Source organism: Elephantulus edwardii, unplaced genomic scaffold, assembly GCF_000299155.1.
Source record: "Elephantulus edwardii isolate Elephantulus edwardi_28Jun2011 unplaced genomic scaffold, EleEdw1.0 scaffold00024, whole genome shotgun sequence".
Taxonomy (NCBI): Eukaryota; Metazoa; Chordata; class Mammalia; order Macroscelidea; family Macroscelididae; genus Elephantulus; species Elephantulus edwardii.
Genome location: NW_006399774.1, coordinates 21384698 through 21396739, shown reverse-complemented (window position 1 = coordinate 21396739; position 12042 = coordinate 21384698). Strand labels below are relative to the sequence as shown.

The 12042-nt window shown below is 47.1% G+C and overlaps 1 pseudogene; it reads left to right on the top strand.

Annotated features, from left to right (window-relative positions):
* The window catches only part of LOC102864662, a 13755-nt pseudogene extending 2661 nt beyond the window's left edge, over positions 1-11094 (top strand).
* Positions 11095-12042: the final 948 nt, after the last annotated feature.

Here is a 12042-nt window from a genome sequence, read left to right as displayed (position 1 = left end):
CACACACACACACACACACACACACACACACACAGCCACTGTGGGGTGGGCTCCACCTGGGCCCTGACAGACAAAGCCCATCATTTACTCCTCTACTGCTGGAAGTGAACAGGTTGAGCCTGAGTGAGGTGGTACTACTTCACCCCTTCCTCCAGGTCTTCCATCTCCAGCCCCCCCCCCCCGCCCCCCATGGGGAGATGGGCAGCTGTCCTCTTGACACACCTGCTGACCCTGGTGCCCTCCCTGTCAGGGCCAACTCTGCCCAATCCGCGCCATCTTCCCAGCCTGTCTGGTCAGAAGTTGTGGTCAGGTAGGAGGACGGCTGCAGGCCGGGGCCTGTGTCCACTGGAGCCGCCCTAAAGACCCAGCGCTGCCCCCTCTACGGGCCAGCCCCGTGCAGTGCTGAGGACGGGGTCCTCCATACACGACCCCTCAGACCCAAGGCTGCAGCCAGCGGACTGTGAGGAAGCTCAGCAAAGACAGACAGCGCACTTCTTTTTTTCCCCAAATTTAAAATTTTTTATTATTAATTTCAATGAAAATTTAGAGACTTTGTATTTCCATTCATTCATTGTTGCACTTTTCTCCCCTCCCAACCCTCCCCCCAGTACACTCTCCTCTTGGAAAAGTAAAAGAAAAGTTCTTTCACTTTTACAAACCCTCCCCCAGGTCCACTCCACTATGCAGCCTTCGCTCTGGACTCCTGTCATGACAAAAATACCTAATCACATATCCCTTTTCAACCATTTTCTCCCTCATCTGTTTCAATGCAGTATACATTATGGAATCCCCCTTTCTCAGTCTCCCCCCAACCCCAATGTCAGTCCTGTTTTACAACAGTGGCACCATGCAGTATTTGTCCTTTTGTGACTGAGATACTTCACTCGGCATAATGTCCTCCAGGGTCACCCATTTTGAATAATATTGCATGAGTTCCTTGTTTTTCAATGCAGCGTAGTATTCCATTGTGTGAATATACCACAGCTTCTCTATCCATTCGTTTGTTGATGGGAATTTGGGTTGTTTCCAATGCCTTGCTATTGTGAACAAAGCCATGATAGGCACACTTCTTCTTGTGGGCAGCTTGTTAGTAGTGGTCACTGAGACCTGCTTACTTTCAGATGACAAGGAAGGTGACATGGTGTCAAGATGTACCCTGGAGCTCCTGGCGTGTGCCTGGGTTGCAAACATAGACTTTCCACTTATGTGACCCAGAAGAACTTGGACGTGACCTCATCTAGCGGCAAGGGAGGCAGGAACATGGAGCTGCCTGCGGTCCCGTCCCTTCTCCAGGATAAAGGGGACACATTTGTGGCAGATCTCACCTCAGCATTGGTCCTTTCAGAACCCCCAGCCTCTACCATATGCCTCAGTCTTACCCCACGACCCTGTAGGAGCTCTGGTGGTGCAGTGGATTATGCTTTGTTTTGGCAATGCAAAGATGGGCAGTTGTTTTTTGTTTTTTTTTTTTAAATTATTTTTTATTATTTTGTGTGCATGTACCGTCAAATCAGATCTGACTGGTACAGGAGGATATTGCGCCTCCTTCTCCGGCAGAGCATCTGGTGGATTCGAACCGTGTTCCTCTGGGATTGCAGTGCAGCCTCTTGAAAGATGGGCAGTTGTAAAGCAGCCCTTGCTCTCGGGTAGGACAATGAGCAGTCTGTGGCCTGATTCTTGACCTCAGAATTCCCACGTGCTCTCCGCGAGTCACCACGACCCGCGTGGACTGGGCAGCGGAGGGTTTTGGCAGCTCAACAAACCCCAGCAGTTGCTTCCTTTCAGTGAGTCAGAGTTAACAGATTTCAAAACCATTGTTTCATTTCCTAAATTTTGGAGGTAGGTAGGGAGTCTCACACATTCTCAGTCTGCTATCCAGAACCTTACAAAGGTAAAAATCGACTGGCTGGGTAGAAGCAGCTGAGACTGTTCAGACTTGGAGGAATAGAAAGCAAACCTGTCACCCGATTGCTTAAAATCCTTTGAAGTCCATGCCTTTGAGGTGTGGTGCTAGCGAAGTGGACTGCACATCTCACGGACTGCCACGAGAACGGACAGGTATGTCTCAGGAGAAAGGCAGCCAGAGTGCTCCTTGGAGGCAAGGACTATGAAGCTTCAGCTCACGTGCCTCAGGCAAGTTGCGAGAAGAGGATGTTCCTTGGAAAGGGAGGTCATGTTCAGAAAGGTCATGTTCAACAGAGGAGGGAAGACCCTCCCTCAGATGTATTGGTACCAATGGCTCAAGTGCATCAGAGATTGTGAAGATGCCACAGGACAGAACAGGGCTCAGAGTCCTTGTTCATTGGGTCGCTATGGGTCATACTTCACTTCATTGCCCTTAACAACAATGATGGCAGCAATAACTGTGGCACAGAGTAGGCTAAGGTTCTGAGCTGCTGTGCACAGGGCTGCTATAGGCTGTAGTTGATAGCGCCAATCACCGCCTGCTCCAGGACTGGCCCGAAGCTAGGGCCAACTTAGGGTCGATCTGACATTGAGCACAAGTGTCAGCTGTGAGCTGGCTCTGGGTCCAGGAAGTCCCTTGGACCACAGTCCCGGCCATCTTCAGGCTTGTCAGCACGTTTAAGTCCATTGTAACACTTGTTACCATCCAACCAATAGCTTAACCTTCCAGCACTCTATCAAATACTGTGGTGGGATCCGTAGAGTTTCTTTGGCTGGTAGTTAGAAATGGACTGCCAGACATTTCTATGTAGTCTGTGCTAGTCTGTAAGTTCTCCTGGAACGGGTGCCCCAGGAGTGACCTTGCTGGTATTTGAAATAGCAGTGGAATGATTTGCACTATCACAGCAATGTACAGACCGCCCCAGTACAACAAACCAAGACATGGTGGTGGAAGTACAGAGTGCCAGGGTCTAAGAGCACGGAGAAGCCAAAGCAAAGGGAAGAAATCAGGAAGTTAAGACGCTGAACAGAAGATTTCAAAGGGCAGTGCACGAAGGCAAAGAAAGTACTACAAAGAAATGTGCAAAGAGCTGGAGTCAGAAAATCAAAAGGGCCGAACTGCCTCAATATTTCTTAAGCTGAAGGAATTTAAAAACAAATCTAAGCCTCAAGTTGCAATACTTTTTAAAAAATTATTATTAAATTTTATTAGTTTTAATGAACATTTACAGAGATTTTGGGTTTTCATTCGTTCATTGTTGCACTGTTTTCTCTACCCTCCTCCCCAGTTCGTTCTTCTTCCCCCCGCCACCCCGAATGTCTGTTTTAATTGTCCAATTGCCACAGTGCTTGGATGCTACGGTCAAAATAGTAAGTGATCCAGGAAGCATTAAAAGAAGGAATACACAGAATCACTGTACCAGAAAGAATTAGCTGACACAGAAGAATATCATGAAACATCATATGATACAAAGAGGCAATGCTGATGGAGGAAATTCAAGCTACTCCTAAAGAATTGGCAAAAACCAAAGGCCACAAATTGATGTCATACCAGTTGACATATTTCAACAAACAGATGCTGCCCTGCATGCACTCACCAGGTTGTACCAAGAAATTTGGAGGACAACTACCTGGCCAACCGATTGGAAGAGATCCATATGTATTCCCATTCCAAAAAAAGGTGACCTGACAAGAGTGTGGAAATTAATGACCGATATCACTAATATCATACACAAGCAAAACCCTGCTGAAGATTATCCAAAAATATCAGAGAACTATCAGATATACAGCACAGGTTTAGGAGAGGCCGTTGCACAAGAGACATTATTGCCAATGTCAGATGGATCTTGAACGCAGAAAGTCCAGAGGGATGTCTACATGTTTCACTGACTATGCAAAATGGCATTTGACTGTCTGGATCACAGCATATTGTGGCTAACCTTGAGGAGAATGGGAATCGCAGAACACTCGATTGTGCTTATTCAAAACCTATACGTGGACCAAGAAGCAGTTGTCAGAACAGAGCAAAGGAATACTGCATAGTTAAAAATAAAGAATGATGTACATCAGGGATGTTTCCCATCTCTGTTGTTGTTATGTGCCATCGAGTTGCCTGCGACTCATAGCGACCCTATGTACAAGAGCCCTAAATGCCTTTCTATCCTGTGCCAACCTCACTGTCTCAAACACACTCATTCCCACCACTCCACTCTCAATCGATCCATCTCATCGAAGGTCTTCCTCTCCTGCGCCATCCCTCCACTCTCTCAAACATGATGTCCCTCTCCAAGGACCAGTCACTCCTTGCAACATGCCCAAAGTATGTCAGACGAAGCTTCAGAATCCTTGACTCCAGGGAACATTCAGGCTTCACGCTCTCCAGGACAAACCTGTTTGTTCTAGAAGTCCATGGTATATTCAACACTCTTCTCCAGCACTATAGCTCAAAGGCATCGATTTTCTATCAACCCCATTCACTGTCCAACTCTCTGATGTGTAGCACGTAATTGCGAAGACTATAGCTGGATCAGGTGCACCTTAGTCTCCAGTCTGTAAGATCGTTGCTCTTCAGTACTCTTGAGAGGTCCCTCACAGCTGACTTTCCCAATGCTATTTGTCTCTTGATTTCCTGGCTGCTGTTACCAAGAGTGTTGACTGTGGAGCCAAGTAAATGAAAACTGTTAACTATCTCAATCTCTTCACCATCCATACTGATGCTGCCAATTAGCCCATTGATGAGAATCTTTGTTTTCTTAATGTTGTGCGTCAATCCATATAGTAGGCTGTAGTCCTTGATCTTCTGCAGCAAGCGCTTCAGGTCCTCCTCAGTTTCAGCAAGCAGGGTTGTGTCATCTGCACAATGCAGGTTGTTGATGATTCTTCCACCAATTCTGGTCTGATGCCACATTCCTCCTCATACAGCCCAGCGTCTTGGATGATCTGTTTTTCATACAGATTGAAAAGGTATGGAGACAAAATACATCCCTGACGGACCCCTATCTCCCTGCTCTGTTCTGACGAGTGCCTCTTGGTCCAAGTATAGGTTTCTCATTAGCACAATCAAGTGTTCTGGGATTCCCATTCTTCTCAGAGTCAGCCATAGCTTGTTGTGATCCACACAGTCAAAAGCCTTTGCATAGTCAATGAAGTACAGATAGACATTCTTCTGGTATTCTCTGCTTTCTGCCAAGATCCATCTTACATTAGCTATAATTTCCCTAGTACCGCAACCTCTTCTAAATCCAGCCTGCACATCTGGCAGTTCTCTTTTGACATATTGTTCCAAACGTTTTTGAATAATTTTCAGCAGAATCTTGCTTGCATATGATATTGTTTGATACTTTCTGCACTCTGTTGGGTAACCTTTCTTTGGAATGGGAACAAATATAGATCTCTTCCAGTCAGTTGACCAGCTGGCTGTTCTCCAGATTCCTTGGCACAACTTAGTGAGCACATCCAGAGCAGCGTCTGTTTGTTGAAATAAATCAATTGGTATGTTCCCATCTCTGTACCTTTTCAATTTATATTCAGAACAGATCATTAGAGAGGCTGGGCTCTATGAGGCAGAATGTGGCATCATGATTGAAGGAAGAATCATCAACAATCTGTATTATGCAGATGACACAATCCCGCTTACTGAAACTGAGGAGAAATTGAAGTGCTTTCTGCAGAAGGTCAAGTACTGCAGTCTTCAACATGGATTCAAAATAAAGAAAACAAAATTCTCACCACCTGGTTGATTGGCAGCATCATGGTAGTCAGTGAAGAGACCGAGGTTGTTAACAGCTTCAAGTTGCTTGGTTCTACAATCAACACTCTTGGTACCAGCAGCCAGTAAATCAAAAGACAATCTGTGTTGGAAAAATCTGTCAGAGACCTCTCCAAAGTACTGAAGAGCAATCGTGTCAGTCTGGAGACTAAGGTGTGCCTGATTTCTGGCCATAGTCTTTACAATTACTTGTTGTTCATCAGAAAGGTAGAAAATGACTAGGAATGATGGAAGGAGAATTGATGCCTATGAGCAATGGTGTTAGAGAAGAGTATTGAATATACCATGGACTGCTGGGAAAACAAAGGAGGTTCATCCTAGAGAGGATGAAACCAGGCTGCTCCTTGGAGGCAAGGGTTCTGAAGGTTCGTCTGACATAAAAGGGACCAGACCTTGAAGAGGGACAGTGCAAGAGAGGAAGACCCTCAGTGAGGTGGATTGACTTAGTGACTGAGGTAATGGGAGTAGGTGTTTAAGAGACGATAATGTTGGCCCAGGATAAAGCAGGGTTCAGAGCTGTTTTACATAGGTTTGCTCTGAGTTGCAAGCAACTTGATGGCCCATAACAATAACAACATCTCACATACTTTGAGTACATGGCCAGGAGGGCCCAGTCCTTGAAGAAAGACATCACGCTTGGAAGGGTAGGACAGCACAGGAGAGGAAAACCCCAGGTGAGACGGATTGACATAGTGACTGACATATGGGAGTAAGTGTATCGGAGACAGTGAGGCAGGCTCAGGATAGTACAGCACTCAGAGCTATGGTACGTAGTTTCCATGAGTTGCAGGTGACTTGATGGCACGTGACAACAACAACATATTAGGAACCTGAAAGTTGGATAATGGATAGTGAAAGCGGAGGAATTTGAACTGTGGTGTTGGCAAAGCATGGCGACTCTCCTGTGGACTGTCACGCAAATCTGTCTTGGAGGAAGGGTTGCCTTAGAGGGAAGGATGGTGTGATTTAGTCTCACATTCTTTGGGCATATTTGAGGGGCAACATTGTACTTGGAAAAGGACATCATGCTTGGAAAAGGAGAAGGTCAACGAAAGAGAGGAAGATACTCAGTGAGACGGAGTGACGCAGTGACAGCACCGATGAGCTCGGTCATACAGAGAGTGTGCTGGTCAAGCCACAGGGGACTGGCTGGCCTCCTCATCAGGTAGAGCGGACTCAATGGCAGACTTTGGGAATCTCACCACCAGAACAGATGAAGCAGAACATGCAGTGTGTGTCTTTCAGACCAAAGACGCCTGCAGCACTTGAACCAGGGCCCACAAGAGCAGTGGCTGCAGCTGCAGGAGCAAACCAGCGACTTGATGCAAGGCAGAGCTGGCTGGCCGGCTAACCCCCAGAACTCGAGCCAGGAGCCTTTGCCCAAGCTTGTCGGAGGACGAGGGCCAGACGCCACAATTGGTTGGCCCAAGGGAATCCCAGAGCATTTGATTGTGCTTATGTGAAAACTAGACTTGAACCAAGAGGCAGTCATCAGAACAGAGCAAGGAGATGCTGCATGGTTCAAAATCTTGAAGGAGGTCCTCCAGGGATGTATTCTGGCTCTATACCTGTCAATCTGTATGCAGAGCATATCATCCAGCACGCTGGGCCATATGAGGAAGAATGTGACATCAGGATTGGAGGAAGATTCATCAACAACCTGCGTTATGAAGATGACACAATCCTGCTTGCTGAAATTGAGGAGGACTTGAAGCACTTGCTGCAGAAAGTCAAGGACTGCAGCCTTCAATATAGATTGAAGCTCAACATCAAGAAAACAAAGATTCTCATCACTGGGCCAATTGGCAACATCATTATGGATGATGAAGAGATTGGGATTGTTAACAGTTTTAGTTTACTTGGTTCCACAATCAGCACTCTTTGTACCAGCAGCCAGGAAATCAAGAGACGAACTGCATTGTAAAAGTCAGCTGTCAGAAACCTCTCCAGAGTACTGAAGAGCAATGACATCAGGCTGGAGACTAAGGTGAATCTGATCCGGGCCATTGTCTTTGCAATTGTGTATGATGCATTAGAGAGCTGGACAGTGACAAGGGATGATAGAAAGAGAATTGATGCTTTGAGCTGTGGTGCTGGAGAAGAGTGTTGACTATACCATGGACTGCTAGAAGAACAAACAGGTTTGTCCTGGAGAAGGTGAAACTGGGCTGCTCCTTGAAGGTGAGGATTCTGAAGCTTCGTCTGACTTACTTTGGGCATATTGCAAGGCAGGATCAGTCCTTGGAGAGGGACACATGTTTGGGAGAGTGGAGGGACAGCACAAGAGGGGAAGACCCTCAACGAGATGATTTGATTCAGTGATTGGCGTGGTGGGAGTGAGTGTGTTGGAGACAGTTGGCTCAAGATAGAGCAGGGTTTAGGGCTCTTGTATGAGTCGCAAGTAACTTGATGGCACATTACCGCCACCACCACCACAACAACAAGGGAGCTTTGTAACTCTGTCCTAAAGCCGCAAGGCTGAAGGCTGAGGGGCCTGTGAGCACTTCAGAAGCTGTCCTGATTGAGAAATTCTATCTTGTTTGCCAACCTGTGAATTTCCTTAATAAACCCGGAACTGTGAGTATGGTTCTGTGTGGTTCGCACAGCTAATACAAAGAATCCCTAGGGCAGAAGGATTGGCATTGGACTCAGGAGGGCAGGTGCGGCTGGGGACACGCCTGTCGTCAGGAGGACTGGTTTTGTGTTGTGAGTGTTGTTGAGGAGGACAGTGCTCCTTGCTCAGTGCGCAGAGGCCACTGATCTACGTACTGCTGCCCTGCCGCGAGCTGCCCACGCTTCCTGGTGCAGCATGCTCTTCACCTTGAAGGAACTCCAGAAGCTCTCTTTGTTAAAACTTCCCTTTTCAAATACTTTATTTCTCAGTGAAGATCTTAAAGGAGACTTTTGGAATTTCTGTCAGTCTCACAGTATACCCAGTGTCTGCCTAAAATAAGTTACTTGTAGACATTTTTAGTGCCGGAAAGGCTCCTATAGATGACCCAATTCAGTACTTTGATTTTATAAAAGTGGAAAATGAAATCCAGAAAGGGCAAATAACATCCCCAGAGTTAGAAAAGGGGTTGAAAGGACGAGGACAAAGGTGGACAGGCCCCGGGATCAGTCCTGAGAACTCGTCCTGACACTCGTATGGGCAGCATTTGTCCAGCAACAGAATTCAGCACATAGCAAGAGAGAGACAGGCGAAGACAGAAAGACCAGAAAGTCACAGGATTCCTGAAGATCCTTAAATCGTCTTTCCTTGAAACGGTCTTTCCCTGTATTGGGAAGGTGTGGTTCACAGACTCCAGGCATCTTCTGAAAGTTGTGACTTTCAGGTTGGAACCAACTCATAGCTGACCTTCCAGCTGGTTTTCAGAGGATGTAGAAGACATGACAAGAGAGTGCTCGCCTTTCTCCCATGGAGCAGCTGGTGGATTTGAACCATGAGCCTTTGGATTGGCAGCACAACTCCTTGCCACTAAACCACCAGAGGCCCCTACAGGCAAATGTTGTTGCTGTTACGTTCCATTGCATTGCCACCAACTCATCACTGGCCCTCCAGCGGGGTTTCTGGACACAGAGAGTGTCCATCCTCCTGCAGAGCAGATGGTGGATTTGAACCATGTTCCTTTGGGATTGCAGCATAGGTCTTTGTCTCTAGGCCACCAGAGCTCCCGACAAGCAGATAGAAATTCCAAGAAGCTCTTTGTCACTGAGTTAGAACCGACTCACAGGCTGCTGAGGCTGTGAAGCCCACGGGAGGAGACCGCCATCGTTCTTGGAACCACTGGTGGGGCTGATCACCAGAGAGGCCTGCCTTTAGGCTACGGCGCCAAGGTTCCCCAGACACGTGGAAAGAGGATATATGAATCAAGTTTTAGACACATGTAGATAGTTATTCTTGTTGTTATGCACCATTGAGTTGGAGCTGACCCATCGCTGACTCCACAGTGGGTGTTCAGAGGGCAAACAGAACGAGAGGAGGTCATTTGTCTTTCTCCCACAGAAAAGCTGATGGATTTGAACCATGTACTTCTGAGTTGGCAGCACAATTTCTTACCAGCAGGCCACCACAGATTGTATCTTGAGATACAGATGTGTGTATGTGCACGCACGCGTGTGTGGAGAAACCTCATGTGTGAGAATAGAAAGAACCACTAATTTCTACAAATGCAAATCCTTGCATACGTGTTCATGCACGGAAATAACTGTGTGCGTCTGTGTATGTGAGCAAAAGTTGAGTTATTGCCTGAGCGCCGACAACAGTGAAGTGCTGAAGAAGCCAAGAAGAACGACATCCCAGCAGCACTGAGCACATACCTGGTGCTTGCCTGGTAGCCTGGTGGCAAGGAGCGGCACTGCCAACCCAAAGGCAGGAGGTTTGAATCCACCAGCTAGCTGCTCCAGGGAAGAAAATAGGTAATCTCCTCTCATGCAATTTACAGGCCCTGAAAACTTGCTAGGGAGTCAGTTACGAGTTGATTCTGACTCGGTGGGACACACTACCAACACCACCATTGAACGCAACCTCCTTGAAGAATTGGCTGGTTCCGGTTTGGAAGACAGTTTTGTCTCCGAGGAGTGATGGTGGGGCCTGAGCTCAGTGCCGCCGCAGCCACCGCCGAGGAGAGGCAAAGACAGCTCCAGGAGTACCTGACACCGAAAGCAAGCTGAAGTGTCAGAACGCCAAGCCTTATCTAAGAGCTACCAATATCTGCCCAGATCCTGTGCCTTCTAAATCTGAAACAACTGGAAGAATGGAAGAAAGCTGAGGGAGAAGTCTATAAACAGCCAACTATGGAACTCAAAGCCCCCAAAAAAGTAATAGAGAAAATGAATGTTTCCTTCTGGAAGAAGAAAAAGAAGAGGAAGAAAGGAATGCCCAACTGGGACTGTCTAATAAAATGAGCAATCCTTACAGAATGTCTACAGCTCATTGAAGATGGTATGTTTCCTTATCTATCTATCTATCTATTTGATGGTATGTTTTCTAACGACATGTTTACCCCATTGCCCAGTATTCCTGAAGCTGAGAAATTTGCTAAGCTCTGTATCTGTGAAGCCAAGTTCCTGGCCCAGAAAGGCACCTTGGATGTTATCGGGTTACATGAAGAGGCCGTTAAAAATGGGGCAGGGCCATTCCTAGAGATGTGGGAAGTGGTTACTAATATTTTACAAGACCAAAATAGGAACACAGGAGGAATTACCTCTGACCCTTCCATTGCTGAAGAGCTGATAAAAAAGATGGAATCAGAAGACTCTTCTCTTTCACCAAAAGAGGGGGAACAAGTTACAGCAATACCCCAAGTAACCAAGGAAGACAGGATACCCATCTGGGCATCAGACTACAAATCACCCCCATTCCTTGGCTAATTAGAATGCTGAAGGGGAGCGAACATCCCACTGCACTAACACTGTGAACTCAAGGGCTGCAGGGTCCTCACTGTTGGTTTTTAAAGTAGATTGCCAGGTCTTTCTTCCTTGTCTGTCTTCATCTGGAAGCATTTGCTCAACAGATGAACACAGAAACTCTGTAACCCACTATTCCACTACTAGGAATATACCCCAAGGAAATTAGACCTGAGACACAGATGGGGATCTGTACAGCATTGTCCACTGCAGTATTATCCTCCCTCATAAGAACATGGAAATAGCTCAAATGTCCAACCACAACGGAATGGATTGAGAAATTGTAGTACATTCAAATGACAGAATACCATGCAGCACTCAGGAGCAACAATTCCAAAAATACTACATAACTTGGAAGAGACTGGAGAGCATTATGCTGAGTGAAACTAGCTCCGTCTCATGAGGACAAATACTGCGTAAGAACATTGTTGTAAAAATAGGAGGATAACAGTGGTGGGAGACGCGGCGGCCGGTTGGGGCAGGCCAGAGAGGAAGATCACCAATAACAATGGATTGATGAGAGTCACTGTGAGCTGTCTACGACTTGACGACACTCAACAGTGGCAGCATGTCTGAGACGGCAGATATCCTCAATGCACTGCATCTTTTGATCTGTTGAATGCCTCTGCCAAGAACTGTTTAGACCTGGGTGTGTGTGTGTGTGTGTGTGTGTGTTCCCCACTCTCAGGTTCCCTTCTCCATTTATGAAGGGGCAGGGCAGTGACATCTACTTCAAATTTACAGTATGACCACTTATTGGAAGGGGGGGGGTAGTGGTGGTGGTGCCAGAATTGGGAACGCTGTCCCTGGCCACATGGTCTTCAGTGAGGCACGGGGTCCGAACTTGGGAGACTTTGGTGGGGGAGTATGCCAGCCAGCCTCTAGGGTGTGTCACCCGGCCCTCGGCGGGTGCTGTCCAGCCCTTGGGGTGGGCTAGTTGGCCCTTGGAGAGAGCCGTT